Consider the following 26,224-nt stretch of genomic DNA (forward strand, 5'->3'; position numbering starts at 1 on the left):
CAGTATTAACAGTTAGGACCCAGGACGTTGGTCACTCAAGTAGGGTGCAATGGGTCACCTAAATTCAATTTTAGCAATCGGGCACAAGAGCATAGGTCACTTAGTAAGGTGTACAGGCGGAGGAGCATCTAGATTCGATTTTAGCAAACGGGACACAGAGGCATGGGTCACTAGTAAGGTGCAGAGGTGGTTAGTACTAGTCACAGATATATTAGGTGCAGTTTTGTGCGCAGCGCAGGTTTGAGCCAATGAATGTTGAACACAGGTGTGCTAGATGCAGTTGCAGGTATAAGAGAACATTACAGGTGTATTACATAGGCAAGAGTCAATAGAGGCGCATTCTGAGGGTAGCAGATCTTCGGGATGCAGTAGGTTGCTATGTAGCTCACACAAAAGACATGGTTATAAATATAGGGCATACATGATGGTAGGGAGGCACTGTGTGTGCGGTGGACGTTAGCTGGACCTTAATGGGCTTAACCGAACAGTAACATCATGGGGAGGAAAGTTACCTTGGTAAAATCACTGGAGGTCCAGGGGGTCTGGCAGACGGCAGACTAGGCAGTCAACAGGCAGAGAACAGGCACCAGCCTTGTCCTCGAGGGCCTTGACGGAGGAAGGCCGGCTTCGCCTGTCGTTTGGACCAGAGTATTAGAACCAGGAGAGTTAACAATATCTTGACGTAGAGAATGAACTTTAGAAGAAAAGGAAAGAAGCAAAATCATGACCAGAGATAGTTAATAGAAGGATCAGGAAGAGGAGGAGAAAGACTGGTTAAAGTTTGGAATAAACGTCTCGGATGAGCCGATAGAGTATGAAGAAGATTAGAAAAGAAAGTACATTTAGCAGAGTTTAAACAATTGTCGTAAGGAGTGTGGTAAGTGTAGTAAGCGGAGTGATTAGATGGAGAACTCATTTTGAGCCAGCGTCATTCCAAACGACATAGAAATCGCTGCATGGAACAGAGATGGGACGAGAGCCATGGTTGGGCAGGTTTACGGGAGGGCTGAAAAGCAGAAAAGGGATATAGTTGATCAAGACCTTACAGAAGAGCAAGTGGACAAGGCTGCCTCAGCGGAAAGTGAACGGAAGTGTACCACAGAGGGGAGAATATTAGAGCAGGTGTTGTGATGAAGTGAATAATTGAAGTTGCATAAGTCACATCGGTAGAATGTTTTAGGCAAGAGGAACAGAGGGAGGAAAAGAAACGGGAGGAAGAAGTGGTGCAGAAAGATAGACTAAAGGTTGACAAAGCACTGTGAGTCTGGGTAGACACCATCAAAGCAAACTGTTTTAACATTAGCATTTGGTCTTGCATCCAAAATCTCCTATGCCGATTAGCAATGTCTTGACTGCACTTTTTCTGTGACCTTCACACTGAAATCAAAATATTAGATGTTTGGGCATGTGGAGTGGGTGGGCAGGTAGTGGGGTTTGCAGTTCCCTGAAACCATGGCGCAGTGCAGCGAGTGGTAAAGGGCAGTGAAACCTCTGCTTGTTAACTTCACTTATGCAGCAAGGCTGGTGTAGAAGAGGTGACGTGATACCCAGTGAATGGGTATTGGGTAATTTCTCTTCACTGACATCTGGTGATGTCTGCATTCATTTCACTAAAGGAGGAGGGCTTATTCCAATGAGGGATCTATGAACATCATATTACTTTTTGAATTGACCATGTTTGTGTTTACAAAGAGTGAGCGTCCTTTATGGGGGTCTTTCCCTAGAAATGCAAAGTGTTGCCACATAGCTAAAAGAGGATAGCAAGACCGAAATTATTTAAATTTGCCGTTCTTTACGATCCAAAAGTCTTTCTATTGTAAGACATGTGCCAGTACTGTGCTCAAAATAAATGTTAAATGAAATGTATGCTACAGTGATGGTGAAATTGTACAAGCTTAAAACATAAAAACGATTATTCAAAACATTAATTTTAGCAATAAAAACCATTCCGCTCCTCCCCACAAGCAAACTGCATACAGTCACTTTTACTCGCTTTAGGGCAGAGACCACAACACATGGGTACGTGAAAATAGTATCAGCAAAAAAGTGGAAACCAAGAATATTTTGCCTACCCCTGCTTTCACCCACAGAGCTGCACAGATGGTTAGGTGATTCGCACCAGCAGAGCACTGCCACAGGAAGGAGCTTAAGATCATTCCTGCTTGATCAGATTTGTATGGTACGAATGAATCTTTCAATGCAGGGGCGTAGGAGATGCATACAATCTGGGGGGGACAGGAGACACCTTAGGGACTTTTCTACAGACACAAACGAACCACAAATCTATTTTTGCTGCGTTCTGAACGCCTCACAAATGCTTTGTTAATCAACTTTACAAGCTTAATATGCCATGTAATCTGTCCGCTTTCCAGTGTGAGGTTCGACTGCTGCAAGTAATCGAATATCAGCTCTGTTTTTGCTTTCTTCACTTAAAAGTTCCTTTTTGACTAAGGACATATGAAGCGCAATGTTTTGATGCACACAGCATATTTATTATGATTTGGTACATGCACACTGCAGTTACTAGCTTTCCATCACCTGACACTTGCCTAACACTGATTTGGGCACAAGAGATCAAGTGCCAGGCTCTTAACTTCTCTGGCTCTAGAAACAAAGGGCCTGAAGCATTTTACAATGGAGGAATCCCATTAAAAAGCACTTTGTAAATCAGACCCAAAGAGTGTTGAACAATATAGGATGGTAGGTAACACATACTAGCTTATTTGAGAATCCCATGACCGTAGGGTGTAAGACTGACACTGGCACATTTTAACATCATGTTACTGACTGCACTGCAACACGGTCAATTTGCACAATGCTCAGAATATAGCAACCACTGGGGGCATTAACAAAAGGTACAGTGAGCAAAAAGCGTGTGCTGCAAACTCATCTCAGAAAAGGTGATCATGCCATGTTCTCTTTGTGGAGAAGAGTGTCTGCTACCTTTTTTTGAATATTTGCAAGGAACTTGGGTTTGGTCACCCTAAGTTACCTGGGGGCAACCAGGCGTGGATTTCCTGCTCGCTGTGCTCAGACACTGCTTCACCTCACTGAGGCCCAACAAGGCTGAAACATGTGTATGGGGTTGCTGTTGGTACTCTTGTTCAGAGAGGAATTGCCATAGCATTTTGGTGCTGGACTGCCCATGTGGGCGGGACAAAGTCTGATATGCAAATGGATATTTCCCATCTGTGAAAGGTACATTGAGCACAAAGCGTGTGCTGCAAACTCTCATCTCAGAACAGGTTATCATGCCATGTTCTTTCTGGAGAGGAGCGCCTGCTACTTTTTTTGAAACATTAACAGATGGGCTCCTCCAAGCCACTGTTACCAAAAAGAAAGGAACCTGTGTGTGAAGATGTAATGTGCGTCCAAAAAGATAGTTTTTTCTATTTGCATTTCCCACTACATGCTCTGCATGTATACCGCAAAATAACCAAACACTACCCTGATGGACTCATTCACAAAAACGTTAACTCACCGCAACCCCTTACATTCTCTGTGAATGGAAATGGATTAAAATGCCTGAGAAAAGAGCATTCGACCTATGTTTGCGGGAATTTCCACATCTCTTACCAAATTAGTCTCAGTTAAAGCGCCTCAGTGAAGTGCAATTTTTAATTGAGTTAGGCTCTGCAGCTTAAATACTTACCAAGGTTTTAAAATTATAATTCGAGAAAGAAGGAACACTGTGAGATTTACTGGTCACCTTATGCGCCAAACTGAGCCTGCACCTTTCAGGTGTGGAGTGATGTGTACACAATCTGGCAACGACTACCAGATAATTCATTAAAAAAAATGTATATTCATGTAGTGACTCATGTCAGCGATGCACAATGGAATGATCACACACTAAAAAAACACTTCTATTGAACTGCATTTTATAATTCCGATATTTTCAGGTAACAAAAGAATATGCGAAGGTAGGATGTGAATTTTGTTTTTTGTACAAAAACATAGATGACGTTGACGTTTTCTTGGGCAGTGCTGATCCGAAGAGTGGGGTTCTGAATAGGAAAGCACGTCCCCTGAAAACTATTCATGAGTCCACACAGTAACGGTGGCCTAGCGCTTAAATAGCACTTTATAATCACAAGCGCTAGAATTACTGCACCCGCATGTCAGACAATATATAAAAATGTATACAGAAAGCACATTAATCTTGCAACTATTTGAGTGCTCTGATGCACCCCATTGTGACAAGTGGCAAAGGGGTGAAGAAAATGCTACAGATGCCAAAGGGCGATTCCTCTTGGAACGGTGTCGCCTTTTGGGGATGGGGTGGTTTCTCATTAAGAAACATTTCAGAGTCAATCACTAGAATGTTTGGCTGATGAAATTAACCCACCCGTGTCCCCAACACTCAACCGCTTCAGTCCTGGACTTAAGTTTTACAAAGGAATAGGATTGGCTGCTAACATCTATATGCATATACACACAAGTCGTAACATCTCCCTCCTGGAGATGGTTTGTTCTGTATGGCGCAATCGCAAAGCATGCAGTGCTGGAAGGATCCTGCTTGCAGCAAGGGCAGTCTCAGTACGATTTGAAGTCCCTTCCAGGGGAGATGCAGTCGACTACAGACTGCAAGCTGAAATGAGGACGGACTGGAAGCTGGAAAAACCTCACTGCAGAGCTTTCTTGAGGAAATGCATGTAAAATGTAATCCTGAAAACCCACGTTAGGCATTTAGAAGTTAGCAGCAAGAAGGAGCGATCTAGTCTGTCTTTAGCTTTAAAAGTTCTTATAGGCATGCACACACCAATGCTCCATCTGCTTAGTCTCTGTGGTCAATTTGGGGATTGCATGTGGGTACGAACGTTCTCCTTTTCAGCCACCCATAAACCGGGGGGCTGAGATTATAGCGAAACAAAGGTACTGTCCTTTGGACAATGCTGTCCATTTAACCCACCTAGTACCTCAAGCACTAATGTAGGATATTATGTGCCCCCCCCCCCCACTACTACTAACCTTTAGCTTGTCTTGGTCTCAGACTCAAATAACACCGTAGATCCCTTACTGCTATGTATCAAAATCAACATGATTAAATTGTTCAAAAAAGTACCAAACTCTGGTAGTATGCATTTTTATGAAATTCTCTGAAAACAAAAAGGGCAAATTTCTAGAAAGTTATTTGAAATATTTATTATTTAGACAAAGAAAATCCTGATGAGCATAAAGGTTGTAATAACAAAGAAGTATAACAGAAATTGTTAAAACACTCACAGTTGTAATTCACAATTTTGTTTAAAGAACAGAAAACAATCAATTATTCTTTTTATGAGAAACAGAAAAAAATATTTTTTAAAATAAGTTCTTCTTTGTTATAAAGTTACAAAGAAGAAATAAAAAAGGAATGGAGTACTAGTGGAGAGAGGATATATAAACGGTTCTTAAGGTAAAAAGTTCTTCCTTCTCTACACAGAACAACCGTATCCTCTCAAACTCTAACTCCAATATTCCTAATGACAGGTCTGCCTACGTGTAGGTGTCAAAAAAATATTTCAAGAAAAATCAAGGTTGACATCATCACAACAACGTTTCGGCTGAAATGCCGCCTGTCTGGCCATAGTTTCTTTACATAGTTGAAAGTTGCCTTCCTCAGGGCGAAAGAACCTCACAACAGTTTAACCCTGTGGGGAAGCAGACATGAAAGAAAATGGAATTAAATTTAAAAGCATAATGGGAGTGAACTCCAAAATTTGAGTAAAGTTGCCCTTGTTGTTTAAAAGAGAATAAATTAGGAAATCAATTACCTCAATTTTGTAGGCTGTGGAAAAGTTAGAAATACAGGCGTGAAAACGGGCTCAGGGGCCCACAACAGTAATGCCTGAAGAGCGGAACCAACAGGGCCCTTGGTGTAACTGCATCGGGTCAGGTTGGAAAAAACAACAACTGAAAGGGAAGGGGGAACTTATCAGAATAAAAGTGAAGAAAAGTACAAATAGAGGTTATCCAAATGGGGAGAGGAGTGTAGAGGTATGTACTCACATGTGGATTAAATCCTGTAACTAGATAGCATGCACAGTTGAAAGGTGCAGTCTGCGGAGTATATAGTGCGGAGAGCACATGCGTCGGGTAGGCTAGTGTGGTCCCATATCACTGGCATAAAAGGTGTACAGCCTCTGAAAAATAGAAAATGATGAAAAGTGTTAGAGGGATGGACAGATATATACTGTAAACACTAAACTGTGTTTAAGAAAGAGCCCACGAGAAATCGTGTTAGAAGAATGGACGGATATATGCAGTAAACACTAAACTGTGTTAAGGAAAGAACCCACTAGAAAATCGCGTCTTACCTATAACGACTTGACCAAAGTATAATGCAGATGTACGAGGGGAACAGCCTTTGTTGAAAGCCTCTCGCAACACTCTGCAAAGCGAGCACGAATGTTCATATAGCCTAAAGAGGGCAGGAGGCCTAACTCGCCATTTCATTGGGCCTAAAAATAAGATGTGTGGATAGGCTGGGAGCTGCCCCACCTGCATGTCACTCACTTGGGTGGATACAAAAGGGCGCCATAACAGCGGCCTCTGTAACGTCAACTAAGAGAAGCTGCCGCGCCGGAAAGCAGACAGAAGCCTGCGGAGAAGCGTCCGGCTGGGGAGCAGAACACATGCTGCTGGAAGGAGGCAGCCGCCCGCAAGGCAAAACCCAGGTGTGGGATGGAAGCCAAAACATGTTAAATTGGACTGAAATCCTCATTAAGTCCATTAATGTGAGTGGATAAACGATGGATCCATCGAGCCTCCTTCTGTAGGAGGCAGTGGGTTATGTTGGGCGTATTTTTGACCACATCCAGAATCCACCATAATATGTCATTAGCAGAGTGCTGTAGCTCAATGTAGTGACTTACTAGGGGTGCGGTAAGTGTTTTACACCTGATTCTAGATCGATGTTCTGATATTCTAATATGTACCGGTCGTGAAGTTTGACCAACATACCGAAGGCCACACGGGCATTGGATGCAGTATACCACATGTGCAGTTTTGCAGTTTGTCATAGTGGTAAATGTCCATGTTTTTGGCCCAATTTTGAACTCCTTCATTTTCCTGGTGAATTGACAGACAGAGCAAGATCCACAAGGGAAATGCCCTGTGGTGGTCCTCAGGTCCCACAGTCCTATTCTAGGGGCGGCTTTCTTAAGGGAAGAGTGCACAAGTTTGTCACGAATATTGCTGCCCCTCTTGAAAGCAAAGCGGGGAGGAGGTGTGTCTGGCAGATTTATTTTGACAATGGGCCAGTATTTCGAGATGAGTTTTTTAATCTCGAAGGTCTGAGGCCCATGGGTCAATACACATGTCATCTGTGAATTGTTCTTATCCAGTACTGAATTGGAATTTTGTTTGGGCGTTAGCAAATTGTCACGGTCAGTAAACCGAGCCCTTTTGTACGCTTGTGTGATCAATCGTTTAGGATAACCTCTGTCTCTAAGGCGACTGCTAAGCTTATCTGCTTGTTCATAATAATCAAATAACTCGGAACAGTTTCGCCGGATCCGGAGAAACTGGCCATAGGGTAGATTATCCCTAATATGTCGAGGGTGATTGCTGGAGTAATGTAGGAGAGTATTACGAGCTGTGGTTTTACGGAAAAGCGAACACTTCAATTTTCCAAAATCATCTTTAATTATTAAGTCTAGAAAAGGGATCTGAATATTGCTAGACTCCATGGTGAACTTGATATTATGATCAACGTTATTCAACCATTCAAAGAAGAGTATTAGCTCGGCTTTGGTGCCTGTCCAAATAAATATGATGTCATCGATATATCTCTTCCATTTGGTTATAGAATAGCGGAAGGGATTGGTGGAAGATAGAATGTAACGAGTTTCAAATTTGAACATAAAGAGAATCGCTAGGCTCGGCGCAAAAGCAGCCCCCATAGCCGTACCTTTTACTTGTAAGAAAAACTGGCCATTAAATTCAAAATAATTTTTGTTGAGAGCTATGGCCATTAGTTCCAAGATGAAGTTATGTGGAACGCGATCCTGAGAATCATATTCCAGGAGAACTTCTCGCATGCATTCTATCGCTTGATCTTGTGGGATGCTAGTATAGAGGGATTGGATATCCATTGTCACCAGTAATTGAGTAGTGTTGTCAAATTCAAGATTTTCAAAGATGGTAATAGTGTCAGTCGTATCTCTGAGGTATGTCTCAGTTTTTACGCTAATAGGTTTCAGAAATACGTCAATAAATTTGCAAAGTGGTTCTAAAATTGAACCACAGCCTGACACTATTGGTCTTCCGGGTGGGTTTTCCTGATTTTTATGTATCTTAGGTAAAGAATACATAGTCGGAATACGACTTTGACTGGTAATGAGAAATTTAGATTCTTTTTCCGTAATCCATTTGCGATCTAAAGCAAATTGTACTACGCTTTCAATTTCTGTGCGAATGTCTCGGGTGGGATCCTTCCTAAGTTTCTTATAGCTGACATCATCTTGCAATAGCGTGTCCATCATGCTGATATATTGAGCCTTAGACATAACTACAATTCCACCTCCTTTGTCTGCAGGTTTTATGACAATGGAGGGGTTGTTAGATAGTTCAGTGAGAGCAGAGTTTTCTAATTTGGAGAGATTATGTCTAAGAGATTTCTGTTTTGAATTACTTTTGAGTTTGTCTAAATCTCTAAGGACACATTTTTCAAAGGTCAAAATTTCTCTTGTGACTTCATTGTCTTGGGGCTTGAAGGTTGAAGGGGCTCGTAAGCCAGTATCTAGTTCCTGCTCATTTCCTCCATGTTCATTAAAGAAAACTTTGAGGCGCACCGTTCTAAGGAACCGGCGAACCTCAAGTTCTGTTTCAAACCAATCTGTTTTTTGTGAGGGCACAAATGAAAGCCCTTTCGAGAGAACTTTAATCTGAGGAGATGTAAGATCAATTTTAGCAAGATTAAAAATTGGTATGTCGCGATGTTCAACTACCTGTTCAGACGACGCCGTCCGCGAAATTGGCGGCGCGGTTGTTGATAGGGGGGAAACCATGGTTGCCCCCAGAAAGGCCCTCCGGGGCCACCTCTGCCTAAAAAAGGCTGCGGTGGTAAAAAAGGTTGTTGGGGTGGGTGATTTCCAAAGGCTTGTGGTGATTGCCGGTCTTGTCTGGCCTGACCGTCTGAGCTGCTACTGCTAGAATTGGAAAAAGACACCCACCTACGTCTGCCTTTATTTCGTGGTTGGGAAGTTGACTGTGTTTTGGCGGCTTCAATATATTCCTCTGTGATATATGGGAATATTTTATCCACTTTAAATTCCTGTATGTCAAACTGAAGTTTCTTTGTTTTTTTTGCTTAGAGTGGTCGACTTAAAGTCGTCAAAGAGTTTATTAGTTTTCACTAATTGTTCACGAGCATTAGAGATAGTAGTGTTCTCTAAAAAGGTTTTCTCTTCCTTTTCAAGCTCCTTCTGTATTTCTGCCCCGAGACGCTGGGCAGTTGTTATGGTAAGGACCATAAGGTCCCTACTGCATTTAATGGCAATGTGGCTAAAGGTAGTAGTGTATTCCTTGTCTGTAAGAAACAGACAAGGTTCATTGCGAACTATCAATCCCGCCGGGATGGTGTCAGCCCTTAAATACTCACGGAGGAAATGTCCATGGAGTTCTGTCCTAAAATGCTTTTTTTTGAGTTTCAATATGTCGTCACAACATATGGATTGGGCAACCCCCACTCCTGATCCTAATTGATCAAATAAAGACGGGCCTCCTATAATCTCAGCGGTTTGTTCAAGCGAATAGCTGAAAGTTTGTGCTTCTGCCATTCCGTATTGCTTGACCAATGGGATCCCAACAGTGGGGATGCAGAACTACCAAGGGTAGGCCATGGAAGCCACTCCCACAGCCAATGGAAAAAAGAGGTTATAAATACCTACCTCTGAAAAACATAAATTAAGTGTGTTCTTCAGGAATCCTCATTAATTGCGAGATAGCTATAAAGAACGATCCCCAAGCAACCAGGTTGCTGAATATGCAAACAAAGAAAGAGGGGGGGGGATTTGCCCCATGAGCAGAAAAGGAGGGGACAAAAGACCAAAATAACACCGTAGATCCCTTACTGCTATGTATCAAAATCAACATGATTAAATTGTTCAAAAAAGTACCAAACTCTGGTATCATGCATTTTTATGAAATTCTCTGAAAACAAAAAGGGCAAATTTCTAGAAAGTTATTTGAAATATTTATTATTTAGACAAAGAAAATCCTGATGAGCATAAAGGTTGTAATAACAAAGAAGTATAACAGAAATTGTTAAAACACTCACAGTTGTAATTCACAATTTTGTTTAAAGAACAGAAAACAATCAATTATTCTTTTTATGAGAAACAGAAAAAAATATTTTTTAAAATAAGTTCTTCTTTGTTATAAAGTTACAAAGAAGAAATAAAAAAGGAATGGAGTACTAGTGGAGAGAGGATATATAAACGGTTCTTAAGGTAAAAAGTTCTTCCTTCTCTACACAGAACAACCGTATCCTCTCAAACTCTAACTCCAATATTCCTAATGACAGGTCTGCCTACGTGTAGGTGTCAAATAAATATTTCAAGAAAAATCAAGGTTGACATCACAACAACGTTTCGGCTGAAATGCCGCCTGTCTGGCCATAGTTTCTTTACATAGTTGAAAGTTGCCTTCCTCAGGGCGAAAGAACCTCACAACAGTTTAACCCTGTGGGGAAGCAGACATGAAAGAAAATGGAATTAAATTTAAAAGCATAATGGGAGTGAACTCCAAAATTTGAGTAAAGTTGCCCTTGTTGTTTAAAAGAGAATAAATTAGGAAATCAATTACCTCAATTTTGTAGGCTGTGGAAAAGTTAGAAATACAGGCGTGAAAACGGGCTCAGGGGCCCACAACAGTAATGCCTGAAGAGCGGAACCAACAGGGCCCTTGGTGTAACTGCATCGGGTCAGGTTGGAAAAAACAACAACTGAAAGGGAAGGGGGAACTTATCAGAATAAAAGTGAAGTCGTAACATCTCCCTCCTGGAGATGGTTTGTTCTGTATGGCGCAATCGCAAAGCATGCAGTGCTGGAAGGATCCTGCTTGCAGCAAGGGCAGTCTCAGTACGATTTGAAGTCCCTTCCAGGGGAGATGCAGTCGACTACAGACTGCAAGCTGAAATGAGGACGGACTGGAAGCTGGAAAAACCTCACTGCAGAGCTTCCTTGAGGAAATGCATGTAAAATGTAATCCTGAAAACCCACGTTAGGCATTTAGAAGTTAGCAGCAAGAAGGAGCGATCTAGTCTGTCTTTAGCTTTAAAAGTTCTTATAGGCATGCACACACCAATGCTCCATCTGCTTAGTCTCTGTGGTCAATTTGGGGATTGCATGTGGGAACGAACGTTCTCCTTTTCAGCCACCCATAAACTGGGGGGCTGAGATTATAGCGAAACAAAGGTACTGTCCTTTGGACAATGCTGTCCATTTAACCCACCTAGTACCTCAAGCACTAATGTAGGATATTATGTGCCCCCCCCCCCCACTACTACTAACCTTTAGCTTGTCTTGGTCTCAGACTCAGTCTGAGTCTTGATAAATCAGACAAACTCGACTCAAGAGTCATCAGCAGCCACTGCCAGCCAGCAACCACTTGTATTTCGATTGCTGCAAATATAAGCCCAGCCTGACTAAGCACAGAGCACGTGCCGCTGCCTGCTCCTGCTCTCTGCCCCCTTGTCGAATGTCAGTGATGACAGGTCAGCAGCAGACTCGGGATGCACACGGGCTGCGCTGCAGGGAATGTGCAGTTTGTTCCCTGGCCGGGGTGGTGCCCGAGTCAAATGAGCAGGTGCCGTTGCGCGCCGCGAGCAGAACTGGCATCATTTACATGGTGGTAACTGTCTCCAGCCAGGAACAGGCTCGGACTGGCCTATAGGTCAATGGGCCCATGGCCAAACCAGAAACGCAAAACGCTGGTGGGGCCAGTATTTTTGGTCAAAGTGGGCCACGTTTTTGGCCAATTTATGCCAGTTTGAGTTAATTTGCTCTGCGGTTAGTTTTTACCAATGTTGCTGAATGAATATTCTTGAAAATGCACAATTTGCATCACTTTGTATCCAACAAAAAAAACCTTGGTTACTATGCAAACAGTGTGTCACAAAAGGAATGAATAGCCATTTGCAACTGTGGGCCACTTTTTATATTGGTGCCCGAGACAATTTTATGTCCATGTCCTACCCTGGCCAGGAATATGCAGCTGCAGTGACAGTCCACAAGTCACACCTCAGAGATTCTGGGGCGGATAAATGCCACTATATTGCCCTCCTTGAAATTGTGGGGGGCATTTGTCCCCCCCTTAGCCCTCCATGTCCTATGCCCATGTTTCAGTTGGGTGGGGAGGGGGGTGTCAGTGGTCATAGGCAGTCGAGCCTTCCCGCCAGCACAATTTAGTCATTAGCCGGGTGCACAGTTTGTTATTGGTTTGTTTAGCTATAGTTCCCTTCAGTGAAGAGGCATGTGTGGCTGCACGCACCCCTTAATCTACCGAAATGCTTTTTCGGTTCATGCATGGTTGTCATGGATGCCTGACGGGCTGTGGAGCGAGTCCCTGGTCTGTGCTCATGGAGACATATTGCAAATGAGGCGGCATAGCCGCTATAAGAGGTGGCATAGCTGCAGGTTAAGGAGTTAAGTGTGGGCGTTCAGAGAGGAAAGGGTGCTCAAGTGAGGGTTTGCTTGTGTGGTAGGGTGGCCAGTTTACGAGCTGGCGCCGGCAGAGCACATGAGCATGTATCGTGGGGCAGCCTGAAGCTCCCTCCAAAGGTAGGCTTTTACTGTACATTCACAAGTGGGTTTGGAAGGAGCCGTTTGGCTGGCTCCCCAAAGCCAGGCGCTCATGTGCATAAATTAATAGGTTTCAAAGAAATATGGATTTCGAAAAGAACTGTTTTACAGTTCAAATATTTGTTTTTACTTGCATAAAAAATAACCCCATCGGCAATTGAAATTCCTATTTTTTTTTTTTGTCTGCAGTCAAAATAAGATACTCAACTACAAATACTTATGTAGAGCCCTAGTTCCGCCTACCTTTTAAAAAGACATGCAGCTACAGGAGGGTGCATTTTTATCTCCGATTAGAATTGCTGGAGGTGTTCATGTAGTGGAGTTTTGCATGGATCATAGTCTGGCATGACAGTAAAGTGTGGAAGCAAGCAATTTTGCCTGTCGTGGTGCTACTATTTAATTCCCTCATCAGGCACACTTCTCCGGCCCTTCATTTTGAACCTCTGATGCTAAAAGCTCATTCACAACTTGAAATAGTCCATTGCCCAAGAGGGCGATGAACTTGTATGCACCTTTTAACTTTGTTGGTCCAAAAAGGCTGTTGGGTTGGAGGGACATTGAATGGTTGCCTGAAAGATCTCCCCTTTACTGTCTCTTATACAATGGACATTATACAAACACATTCTTGGCCCTTGTTAACATCACCCCCGCCCTAAAAAGCGTGCAGTCTAGTGGTTTTCCTTGACAATTACCTGAGACTTCAGTACTTTGCTAATTCCTGAACATTTCTAAAACTGATCCTGATTTCTCTACAAACCCCACAATCCTTGCCCACTTCCGTCATGAGTGATTTAATATATAGCAAAACTCAATTACTTTTTTAGAGCAAAGGATTAAAGTCTAAATAGCATGTGGAGGCTGTAACCAGCCTGCTAAGGACCAGGGTGACAATGATTGCGTTAGGTTGCTGTGAATCTGCAGGAATGGGGATTTCCCGTTGACACCACTGCACATGGCAGAATCATGAATGCAGAAGAAAAATGTGCGAAGCGTATGCAAATAGATGATATGAGGGTAGGACGATGGAGTGCTCCAATAAGATCTTCTCCTTTAACTTGCCTGTGGCAGCATTTAATGCTGTAGCGAGACGGCTGCAATTATAACGTCTTTTGCAGCACTGAGGGGGCCACGTTCTGGGTGCAATGGGTTGCTTAAAGGAACCGTGTGGAGCATTGGCTCTAGCAGCTAGGTGAAACTCGGACCAGTTATGCTATTACCCAGCAAGTCTGTTATGTCTGTGTAAAGCGAAGGAGGTGTGTTGTCTCTTGTCTTTGCGCAATGTACTGTATGTACACAGCAGATGCCCTGCTGGCCATTCCGAGGGTTGTTCGAATGCCAGCACGTGTTGTAATTGACGGCTCAGTGAATGTTGATGTATGATGATGCATGAAAGTTCTCAAGGTGTCGGTTGAGACCTGAAGTGGAGATTCCTGATGGCTAGTGGTTATGGTCCTACTACCAATTTACAAGAGTAACTGGAATCTGTGAACCTATGTAAATAAAGTACTTTTATACTATGGACTCGTGCCATCTGTCCCGATTACTACTAGAGAAATCCACATAATTACACAGTGCTCTGCCCAATACACTAAATATGTTTGGAAGTTCTAAACGGGTTCACCTCAGTAAGTGCCACAATTGGCCATGTTGTCTTTTTGTACCGGAGGGATGCCCCTTGTCCAGCTCCCATCCTAGGCTGTATAGGAGCTACTTGAAGAAATTAAGCTTTTGCAGGCCTCTGAGGGGCACAGTTGCTTGTTCGAGGGCAAGGAGGGGTCACCTTTCTAATTGCAAGCTGCACTCTTGCCTTTAAGGCGTTGCATGCAAAAAAAAAAAACTTCAGTTGCAAGCTTTTCTCAGAGATTCAGGTAGTCTTTACAAGGAAGCAAAATGGAATGACAGTTTTTCAGAGACAACACCTTGCCCTCCCTACCCCACCCCTCCCTTGATGGTGGTAGGCTGTTCATTGCAAACAGTAATTCCCACAGTAGTCCCTGAACCCACCTGGTGTAATTTATTCACTCCCATATAAGCAGCTTCACTTAATAACTGGCGTAATCCTGGGTGCCAACAGTGCAGCCATATATATAGAACATTTTACCCCCTTCGACAATAATGCAGATTTTTTCTGAAGTTCCTAAATCAGTCTTTGCTTCAGAACAGACAGCAGGACATGGGGTTAACCCAAGTCTAATTCTAAATTAAGATTTGCTATGCAAAATGAGCAGGAAACGAACCAGTTTTCCCTCACAAGTTATGTAGCGGTGGTAAAATCAAAAGGCTCCTGTAAGGGGGATCCTGGAAAGTTCTTGAGAAGGCTAACTGTGTGTGACCTTGTCGCCTGACCTAGGAGTAGGTTGATGCATAAACCATAGTCATTCACTCTAAATATTACTATGGAGCAATTTTTTTACTTTTTGTTGAATCTAATTCTGTAAGAATTTAATTTTGACAACCCCCAGCACGGTAAACCTTGTACAGATGGCTTAGTGACAAACTGCCCTCCCAGGGGAACAGCACTGTTCAGCTGGTCTGGGGAGCAATTTGTGAGCTGCCCATGCAAGTGTCCCTGGCCACACCAATACCTCCCCAGAGCACCCACTCCCGTTCACACCACCAACAGTATAGGCCCAGTTCCCACCCCACTAGCAATCTGCCCCCACGGGCTGAGGGGCACCCTAAACCACTGGGGAATTATGTAAAGGGGGTGGCCCTCACCTCCCCCCACTAACCCAAATGGAGGGGGGGGCACCTCATGCAGCCGTCCCTGGGGCTCGTAGGAAGGGCTGCATGAGGTGCCCCCTCCATTTGGGGTTGGTGGGAGAGGGCCACCACAAAACGTGGGATAGGCCCCCCAGTGGATGGGGCAGTAGGTTTTGGGCACACTAATTCGCCAATCTGCGCCAAGGGAAGTTGGGTAAACAAAGAAAATGAAAATGGTAGGCTGCATTTTAGGTGGGGGGGCCTGAGGGGCAGACTAAACCGCCAGGGAATTTTAATGTAAATGGGGGGGGGGTGTTCCTCTCTGCCCCACCCTAAATGGAGTGGGGTGCATCTCATATGTTCCTCCCTGGGGTCAGGTGTCCCTTCCTAGGAGCAGATATGGCCCCCAATCCACTTTGGGTGGGGAAGAGAGGGCCACCCCTTTTCCATTACATTTTCTGTTGGTTTAGGGTGCTGCTCAGCCCCCCTAAAAGGCAGCCAACCAGTTTCAATGTTTTTCTTTGTTTACCCAACTTCCCTTGGTGCCGATGGGCACATTAGTGTGCTAATCTGCCCCCAGGGTGCCCAAAACCTACGGCCCCATCCACTGGGGGCCTGTCCTACATTTTGTGGTGGCCCTCTACCCCCCAAATGGATGCTCCCTGGGCCTCCTAGGGGCACCCTAAACCCCGTGGAATTATGTAATGTAAAGGGGGTCCCCCCGGTAACCCAGATGGAGGGGGGGCATCTCATGCAGCCCTCCCTGGGGGCAGATGCCCCTTCCTAGGAGCAGATATCTGCCCCCAGGGAGCGCTGCATGAGATGGCCCCCACTCCCTTTTGGGTGGGGGAGAAAGGGACACCCCTTTTTCCATAAAAGAAATCCCTGGTGGTCTAGTGGGGAGGCACCCCCCAAAACCAACCATGTATTTTCTTTTTCTTTTTTTATTTGGGCCCATCCCTAGGGGCAGATGGGCACCCATCTGCTCCATGGGGGCCCTAACCTGCAGGTCCCATCCTTTGGGGGGCCTGCCCCCACTTTCCTGGAGGCCCTCTTGCCCCCCCTGTGGATGGGGGGCACCTCATGTACTCCTTGCTGGGGGGCAGAAATTCGCCCCCTTCAAGGGCTACAAGGGTGCCCCCTTCCACTTGGGGTGGGGGGGAGAGGGCCACCCCCCTTCATGGAGAAAAAAAAATACCTGGTGGCTAGTGGCCCCCCCACCTGAATCTGTTTCATTTTCAATTCATTATTTTATTTTCTAACCACTTCCCTGGGGGCAGATCACCCAGGGGTCTCCATAGGTGATGCTTTGGCGCCTGGGGGGGCACTTACCCAGTAAGCAGCCCCCTCTCCCCTCCCCCCGCATTACAATCAGATCCTGGTGGTCTAATGGCATTGCTCCCGATCAGCAATGCTTTAAAAAAAGGTGTTGTTGGAAAGGGGATAGTCTCCTCTTTCCAACGACACCTCCCTCGATCTCTGGCTTGCAATACAGCCAGAGAGGGAGAAGGGCTCTTACCTGCTCTCTTTACTGCAGCAGCCGAAAATGGCTGCAGCGGTGAAACTACTTTTTCATGTCGGCGTGCATTACGCACTTGACGTGACACTGAAGGTAATCCAACCCATGGGCCATGAAGAGGGACCTCTCCCTCAAATAGCCCGGGGGTTGGATTACAGTTTTGAGCGATCCTTGCTTTGCAGGTATTGCTCAAAACAGAGTGCCCAAAAGGACGAGCGATCTCGTCCTTGCTAACCCGGAGGGAATTGAAAGGACGAGATACCTCGTCCTTGGCACTAAAGTGGTTAATAAATAATTTGCATGCACTGCTTTTTGTACAGGTGTATTTGATGCCACCATGCATTATATTTATCGTAAATGGTGTCTATTTTTACATCGCGTCCTAGTGGAAACATGGTAATCGTTTGATACTCTGCCCATCTGGCATGTGGATAATGGGCAGATAAGGAAATGTCATGCTACATATTTCATAATTTAATTTCCCCCATATTCAAATCCAATTAAGTTACTGTTAATAAATTTAAATTAATAAGCCAAGTAATCAAAATACTTGGTTAACACCGCCACACTCCTCTATGAAGTGGTTATCAAATGCTCAAAGTTTAGACCAATGATTGCCACTAAAGGCCGAGACCACTTTTTCATCAATGTTCCAGGCTTTGTGAGCTTTAAAATGCACTATTTGCCATTACATGCCAAAATAATTCTCAGGAGGTAACCTCCAAAGCCCTAGTGAAGTGATCTTTAAAGCCTACCTGCAATGAGAGTATTACTCAATCAATATGTATTTAATTGTATTTCTTCATTAAGCATTATTTAAAAACCTGTATTCTATTTCATAAAATTCACATAGAACAAGCCCAAAATGAAAAAGCAGCTTTAACATATCCAAGACCAGCGCGTTGCCCCTGTGCTATGCTGCGTTCATTACATTTTATTATATAAAACGCAGCTCCCATGCATGTCCACGCTTATGCAAAACAGAGAAACAGCCACAAATTAACAAAAATTAAACACATCTTATTCGACTTCTATTTTGCAGGCACACTTTGTGCTTCCTCCTGCACACCTTAATTTATTGAGGGGTTGGTAAATTCAAACGTACCATTAGCATCGGCCTCCAGCATTCTTGGGATCTTATTTCAAAGATTTCTTCTTGCCATTTTATGTGTACGAAATCTGCACATAAAGCTAAAGAGGGCAGCCTATATATATTTTGAACATCTGCCTCGCTCACCATCAGACAGACTCTCGAGCTATTCAAACCCTCCATCGTCCACAAGGCGTTCTGGAGCGGGGGCCCAAGCTACTTCCAACACTCTTCCTAAATACCTTCCTTCTCACGCCCTTCGCTCTGCTGCCTTCAACTTTCTGAGGGTCAGACGCTTCTCCAGGCAGAGAGTGGGGGCAGATCACTTTTCTCTGTAGGTACCTCCCTCTGGAATGGCATCCCTGCCCATCTCCTACTTGAGTGTGACCACCTGAAGTTCCGGAAACAGCTAAAGACTTTCCTTTTCTCCTCTTTCTCCCTATCTCTCTCTGCTGCTGACCTCCCTCCCTAGCTGCCTGCTGCGATGTCTGGTTGCTTGGATACCCTACCAGGCTTCTCTGACCAATCTCCCCCGCACTGCCTTCGGGCCTGTCGCGCACTAGGTGCTGTAACTGTAACCTCTACAGTCCCCTGCCTCCTTGCACTTACCCAGAGCAGTGCTGCCCTAATCGCACTCTCCCCTTTCGCTTGCACTTTTCCCGTCCCCTTCCCCTGCTTCCTTGCACATTTGGACGATCTGAATGACACAAGGCCTAGTAATATTGTTGTCTTGTCTTCTCTCTGTACCCTCCCTTGTCTTGTCACGCCTAGAAACACATGTCTACAGGCGCGTTGTAAATATATATTGTATCATATTTTGAGTTGAATTGATGTAAGTTTAGTTATATCCCACCCACCTATCCAAATGTATAGTGCCTAACAATCCCCTCCCTCCCCGTACCACTAGTATTTTTCTATACCAGGGGAGGCTGCAATCATACTTGCACTGAAATTCACTTTGATTAGCAGAAATCCCAGATGCGCACCCCACACCTTCAAATGGAACACCCCTACTTCAGCTCATAAGGCGCTACCAGGTGGATCTGCAGGGAGACCTGCGATTTGACACAGGAATTTATTTTGCAACCCCCTCCAGGACATGCCAGTTTGAACCACCCTAGATTTTGCTGCCATAAAAACATACCTTTGCTTTATACCTCCAGGCACTTGTCCTGTCAGAATGCCTTAAACGTGAAATAAAAATGTTAAAAAAAAACCCTTAATCCTGAATGCCACCCTTTCTGCTGTTTTAAAGTAATTGACCCAAGCACTGCTCTTTGAGAAGCGTAGGCTCAGATAGAAATGAGACTGCCACCTCATCTCTACATTCATTTAAAAACTAGCTATACGTTTTCACCCTTTTTCTGAACACCATTTTTCTGTTATCATATTTAATTTAAAATTATATTTCCCAAAATAGTAATTTGTGTTTAGGATGCCCTGTTCGAGATCGGCCAGGGGAAAGTCCAAAATAGCTGTGTCTTCGGCATAAATAAGAATGCTATAAAATAACCCTTCGGAGGGTGGATTAAGAGAAGTACTAGAATCAACATCTGAAGGGAATAAATTGGGGCCAACTGACATCCCTGCTTTTCACCTTTATTGGTGGGGAAACCCATCATAATTCCCCAATCTTGTATATTGGACAGACGGTGAGATGTCTCCATATGATAGTTGGCTAAGGTTTAATAAACCATTAGGGACAACAATAAAAACCATTAAGGGCCACAATAAAATGTACATCACGCCACACTGTTTTTATCAATAAAATCCAATGCTTTCTCCAAATCTAAAAAAAGCCAAAAATAAACTCCCTCCCTTAACCTTACCGTAAAACAATGGTCCACTGTAATAAGCCCTCCCCTGAAACCCTTTTGGGAGGGCTACAAGATCTTGTTACTTTGAGTCCACTTCTTCAGTATGAGACACAAACATTCTGAGAATGTTACTGGCTGTTACTGACGATGTCCATTAAGAACATTGGCCTATAACCGGGGGGGCTAGTGGTCTCGGAACGACTTGTCCTTCAAAACAGCTCCCATTGTTTCTCAATACATTCTTCTTTTTTGTTGTCTCTTTTTGCCATTTTGAAACTATAAATCTGACCAGCCGTGTACACACCACTCATTAAAGCATGGCTCAGTTTTCTTTTCGAGATTCTTCATCGAACCATGGGGCATACCTTTCTATAACCTTGACCTTCTGAATTTGGGAACACTGCTTGTCAACCGCTTTGACCCAGCTAGTTTCAACCAAAGTCTCAAACTGACACTTTCCTTTATGGCCTATAAACTGTTTAATCCCCAAACCTGGATGTCAGGTATCATATTTATGGTGCCTACCCCAGCCATTGGAAAATTAACTGGGGAGGATAGTGTTCACTCTTCTTTCAATCAGAAATGCAACATTTCATAACATTTCGGAAGAAAAAATTCACAATACAGTAATCAACGACTTTGTAACAGTATTGCTGATCTTGTATGCTTAAGAATGCACCATTTGCTACTAAATGTCCCAGAAAATCCCCAGGCAGAATCCCAAAGTACACCTGAAAATCTGTGCTCCGTTTGTGACCAGCTTTACTGTCCAAACATTTGTACTACCTTTTTTTTAAAGAAATATTTAGCTCGAGAACCTGAAACCCATTTGCCTGGTCCTGTGTATAAAAATGTCCTACTGACCACTCAATTTTTTCAACATTTGCCATAAACCACTTAATGTAAAATGAAGTTAAAGGCTGTATTATATTTATAATTCGTGTTGCAATCATTTTTCTGCCAACTGAGCGTTGATATGTTGCTCACCATTTCATTTGATATGCAGATTTTGCTCACTGCACACAATGTTGGGAACCCCGCCAAGGTTAAACACCCTTTTTGTATCCCTCGAACAATCTTGGTTGATAGTCACCCAAGTCCCACAATACAATTAATGAAAGAATAGGTGCCTTCCAGACACTCTGTGCCACTTGGTCCTTTCCATTTCCACCTTTTGTATTACTCATCCTGATGGCCTGTCCCCTGCCTTTTACTCCTCCCATCTTCTTCCTGCTCACTTTCTTCTCTCTTTCCAATGTTCTCTCCCTGTTCCAACTCCCCTCCCTCTATTATTGCTCGCCCCTCTCCACACTACTGCGATATGGTAGTTTATTTGTATCGCGCCCATACACAAGTGTTACGATTACCCTACACCACCTTTCCCCTCTACTCTGCTACTCGCCCTCCTTGCACGCACACCCAAGTACCGCTTTCTCTAACAATACCTCACCTTGCACACTCCTTCAGCAATCCTTCTCCACCATCCTCTGCACGGTCCTTCCTCGGCTTGCTTTCTTGGTCCTCCTCCACCCTTGACCTCATCCAAACAAGCCAGGCCTCCCTGTTTCCTGTTACCATTTTATTTCTCTTCCTTCCCCCTCCATTGTTTTACTCCTCCAGCTGATTCCCCTGGTCAACCGCTACCTTCTCCCTAGGTGTGGAATTGCTGGCAATCAAATGCATACATTGGGCTTTAAGTCCTGTGCCCTTTTCATGTGTGTGTCTGCTGGCATTTGGGAATGTCAGCCTGTTCTCAATACAAGCAATGTCCCAGTTTGTATTGTGCCAAACATAAAGGTGAGTCTGATACCCCTCTTTCCATTGCCCCGGTGTTCTGAAGTGAAACCACAATTACAAAATGGACAGATACCTATTCCATTTGTTCCTATCTAAAGACATGAACCCAATGCACATGCAGTACTTACAAAAATATTTTCAATTTTATTATCACATGTTGTATAACATTAAAAAAGGCAGTGATTGCCACGTACATAGTAATACACATTTTATAACAATTTGCCAATGATTAAAAAGCTATATAAATCTTAAAGAACAGGGTGCACCAAGCACCACTTAGACAAAGGAGGGGAAATAATACAGCAGGGTTTTATATTATTTGACCACTTTGTTGACATGTGCCAAACGTTTTGGTTCCCGCCTGTATCTGTGGACTGTTCTGTGCCCCTATTCTATGTAAACTTAATGTCCGTGTCTTGTATAGCGCTGGAATTGCCCCTTTGGAGGAATGCTCCAGATTCAGTTTCTCACGGTCGCTCTCGGTTTGGGTTGCCTACTCTTCCACTGCAAAGGCCTTCAGGGGGATGTAATCCTATGGGACAAACCGAATGAGACTAGCCAGAATTGTGAAATGCAGGTATGGGGCAAGAAAAAACGGTGGCGCTCATTTCAGTCATGTAGTCACATGTAGAAGGGACACACTGGTGCCATCCCAAATCCCACAGCCCGCCTAGGGCAAGACTGCCTCTGGTAAAAATCCTTGTAGGCTGCTCACCCCAGATTGAGAGGAGTCCCTCATCCCCTCTGGACAGAGCCAGGTCAAAGACCCCGTCACAACCTACAATTTACTTTCTCTTTTATATTCCTTTATATTCAATATATTTATATCTTTTGGGGTTCACTTGTGTTCAGAAGACGCCGTATTCAGCTTAACCTAATAGATTCTTCCCGATTTATGCCGGGCACTGCTCTACCAGATTTGTAACCTCTGTTCATGAAAATGGTTTTCAGAGAAGACCTGCTTCTCCAGCATGGGGTCTGGCATGGATTCACATGCTCATGAATATTCCCCGTCGTCAGGCTGGGAGGGAATCCTCGGTAAAGAATAAAATCAGTATCAGTTTCGTTTCTGATCTGTCTTTCGTAGTAGTAACCAATCACTGATCTCTGCGTCATACTGACCACAGCCAATGACTGCCCTTTACCTAAGCCCCGCCTCTGGCAGCCATCTTCAGATTTTTACCGTACGTTGAAGTGTTGGGATCCTCGTGCTATTGCTCTCGAGCGTAAGTGCTATTTTTTCACGTTTTTTCTCAAAAAATTTCTATTTTTCGGTCAAAAGAGCCTCAAGCTCCACCGTTTCTTCATCCGATCAACGGGGACCCGTGTCGGATTCGTCTACGCCCCTCAAGGGTGAAGATTTCGTCGAGCCACGCTTTTGGAGGACTCCAGAAGTTTCTCAGGCCTATCTCGGACATGGCCCAGGAGAAGGGAAGCTGGGAGGGCCTGTTTCTATACGAGTTCCCTCCATTGCCATTGCTGATCCGGCTCATCAACCAGCTCAAGAGGTCACGGTGCAGGATGATCCTCGTCGCACCTGCGTGGCCGAGGCAGATATGGTTCCCGGACCTTCTGGACTTGTCAGCGTCCCTGTCAATCAAGCTGCCAGTGGACGCGGATCTTCTCTCCAGGGAAGGAGGCGCCATCCTCCATCACGACCCGAAGTCGCTGAGCTTGCAGGCCTGGCTCCTGCAGCGTTAGAGTTTGGAGGATACGACATACCGGCCGACTGCAGAGAGGTTCTTGCAAAGGCCAGGGCGTCCTCAGCTCTTAAATGCTGCGGACACAAATGGAAGAGGTTCTCTGTCTGGTGCCACGCACAGAAGATTAACCCTCTACGGATTACGGCTCCCCAAGTACGGCCGTACCTACTGACGCTGGCCAAAGCTGGACTGGCGCACGCGTCCATCAAGATTCATCTTGCTGCGATCTCCCGATACACCAGAACCACGGGGCGGACGTCTTTGTGGTCTCATCGTCTGGTGAAAGAGTTCATGAAGGGACTGTTCAGATCGTTCCCGCCGGTGAAGGCTCCGGCCCCGTGGTGGGAGCTCAACGTGGTGCTGACCAAGCTCATGGGACCTCCGTTCGAGCCTCTGCACTCGGCTCCGTTGAAGTTCTTGTCGTAGAAAACAGCGTTTCTTGTGGCCATCACCTCCGCACGACGGGTGGGAGAGATCTAGGCCCTTTCCTGCAAGGCCCCGTACTTGAATTTTCACGACACAAGGGTAGTGCTCAGGACGCACCCCTCCTTCATGCCCAAGGTGCCGTCGGACTTCCACCTCAACGAACCCTTGGTGTTGCCTGTTTTCTTCCCGTCGCCTTCGTCGCCGGCTGAAAGGACTTTGCACTCGCTGGATGTGGCTAGAGCGCTGAAGTTATACGTGGACCGCACGAAGTGTTTTCGGAAGACGTCACAACTCTTTGTGAACTTTGGACCTGTCAATCAGGGGAAGGCTCTCTCGAAGGCTTCCATTTCCAGATGGCTCTCCGGCTGTATCATGTACTGTCATCGGTTGGCAAACTGACCGCTGCCTGGCCGTCCGAGAGCCCATTCCACCAGAGCGATCGCAGCTACCACGGCGTTCCTATCTGGTGTGCCCTTGCTGGACATCTGCAGGGCTGCTACGTGGAGGTCGACGCACACCTTCACGAAATTCTACTGTGTCGATCGGGATTCCAGGGAGGAGTCCAGGGTCGGCCAAGCAGTGCTACGCAACCTGTTCGCCTAAGGTGAGCCTGATGAGGAGGTAAGAATTGCTTAATGTTGAGTTTGATGTAATGCTTAATGTTGAGCCTTTGCCACCTCCCGTGGTTGTGCATGTGTGTACTGCTATGTATTCTTTATTCATGAGCATGTGAATCCATGCCAGACCCCATGCTGGAGAAGGAACAAGTTACTTAGCTGTAACTGTTGTTCTCCAGCATGGGTCTGACATGGATTCACATGCGAACCCTCCCGCCTTCCCCTCTGCGGCTCTTCACTTGGTCATACTGCCACTTCACGTGCTACCAAATCTGAAGATGGCTGCCAAAGGCGGGGCTTAGGTAGAGGGCAGTCATTGGCTGTGGTCAGTATGACGCAGAGATCAGTGATTGGTTACTACTACGAAAGACGGATCAGAAACGAAACTGATACTGATTTTTTTCTTTACCGAGGATTCCCTCCCAGCCTGACGACGGGGAATATTCATGAGCATGTGAATCCATGCCAGACCCATGCTGGAGAACAGTTACAGGTAAGTAACTTGTTCCTTAGCTAAGACTGAATGTAAAGCACTAAGCCCCGAGAAGCGAGGGCGTTGCCACATCAGTAGTTACAGGTCTGTGCGTGGGGCTTATTGCTACTAGTACCCTGGCCCGTACGACCAGGGTACTAAAAGCATTTATTTTTTCTGTTCCAAAACGCTCCAGCGTTATATTGTCTTCAAATCTTCTTGCAGGGTTCTGCAAGTGTACACCTGAAATCCAGAATACTGACTTAAATGGTGCCTGAATTGAGCAGGTGTAGTTTCAGCAGCTCTGCTCCCCTGTCAATACTGAGATCATGTGGGAGATCCCAGATCCACTGGTCAATCAGAGCTTTGGAGGTAGGTACTACTCCCTCTCACCACCCCTCTCCCTTCAAATTCTCCCTGTATTCGAATTCAGGTTCTGAGGAAGGCCTTACACCAGTGGAAATCCTGCAGATCGAAGTTCTGAGGGGTCGTGATTTCAGCACCAAGTTGGTGGATGGTAAACAAACTGATGATACAGGGGACAGACATTGGGTCACTAAATGTAGCAAATCTCTCGCCAACCTCGGGTGAGGCCCTGCACACTTTCAGTGGTCTACTAACGTGGAGCATACTGTGGTGAGTTTTGCCAAGAGATGAACAAGGAAAACTGACGAGAAATGTGGGATACCAGTGCTGTGAATGTTCTGTCTTGAAAGGCATGCTGTCTCGATGAAGACCCAAGACCTTTGAAAGAACCTAACTGAGCTGTACATATGCAACAACATACCCACTGAACCTGGTTACCCTCACCTGTTTGTTTTATATTGTTATGCAGAATCACCTGCAGTAGTCTTTGGGAACACTACTGGTAATCAGGACTAGAAGTGTAAGCACAACTACACAGTAAAGTGGTAGCGATGGCTGAGCAGCCAGGCTTATTTCAAGAGTTTAAGTGAGCAGTAGAACAAGTTGCACAAAGGACCAACCAATACAGTAATTCAAGTAAACGCTTACTCAAGGTTTCTTAGTAAAAGAATATACATTTATTTGCTCAATCATTTATAAAACATTACACTAGCAAAAGCAGCTCAATATCACACACTGATACACCACAAAAATCCAACCGGTAGGTAATTGAACAAGTTTAGCTCGAAAATGAAGTGTGAGCAAAACGGCACTTCACATACTTAATAAGGGAGGGAAAAGACAAGGTTCTAAGAATAGACAGCCCAAATACATTCATGGGCAGGGCAAAGGGTTTCAGTTAAATACAACCAGCAATTATTCTCAAT

General features: G+C 44.8%; 1 protein-coding gene and 1 long non-coding RNA gene across 2 annotated transcripts in view; one reads left to right on the plus strand and one right to left on the minus strand.

Moving 5' to 3' along the window:
- Window positions 1-26,224, plus strand: part of SHCBP1 (SHC binding and spindle associated 1) — a 349,542-nt gene that overhangs the window by 276,091 nt on the left and 47,227 nt on the right. The gene's annotated exons all lie outside the window — the stretch shown is intronic.
- Window positions 5,395-6,149, minus strand: LOC138578815 (uncharacterized). The gene is made up of 3 exons (XR_011304001.1): window positions 5,992-6,149; window positions 5,757-5,895; window positions 5,395-5,633 (listed from the first exon to the last, which is right to left on the minus strand). It is a non-coding gene; the product is annotated as an uncharacterized lncRNA (long non-coding RNA).

This window comes from Ambystoma mexicanum, chromosome 1p (assembly GCF_040938575.1).
Source record: "Ambystoma mexicanum isolate Mex_15411 chromosome 1p, UKY_AmexF1_1, whole genome shotgun sequence".
NCBI classification, from domain to species: Eukaryota; Metazoa; Chordata; class Amphibia; order Caudata; family Ambystomatidae; genus Ambystoma; species Ambystoma mexicanum.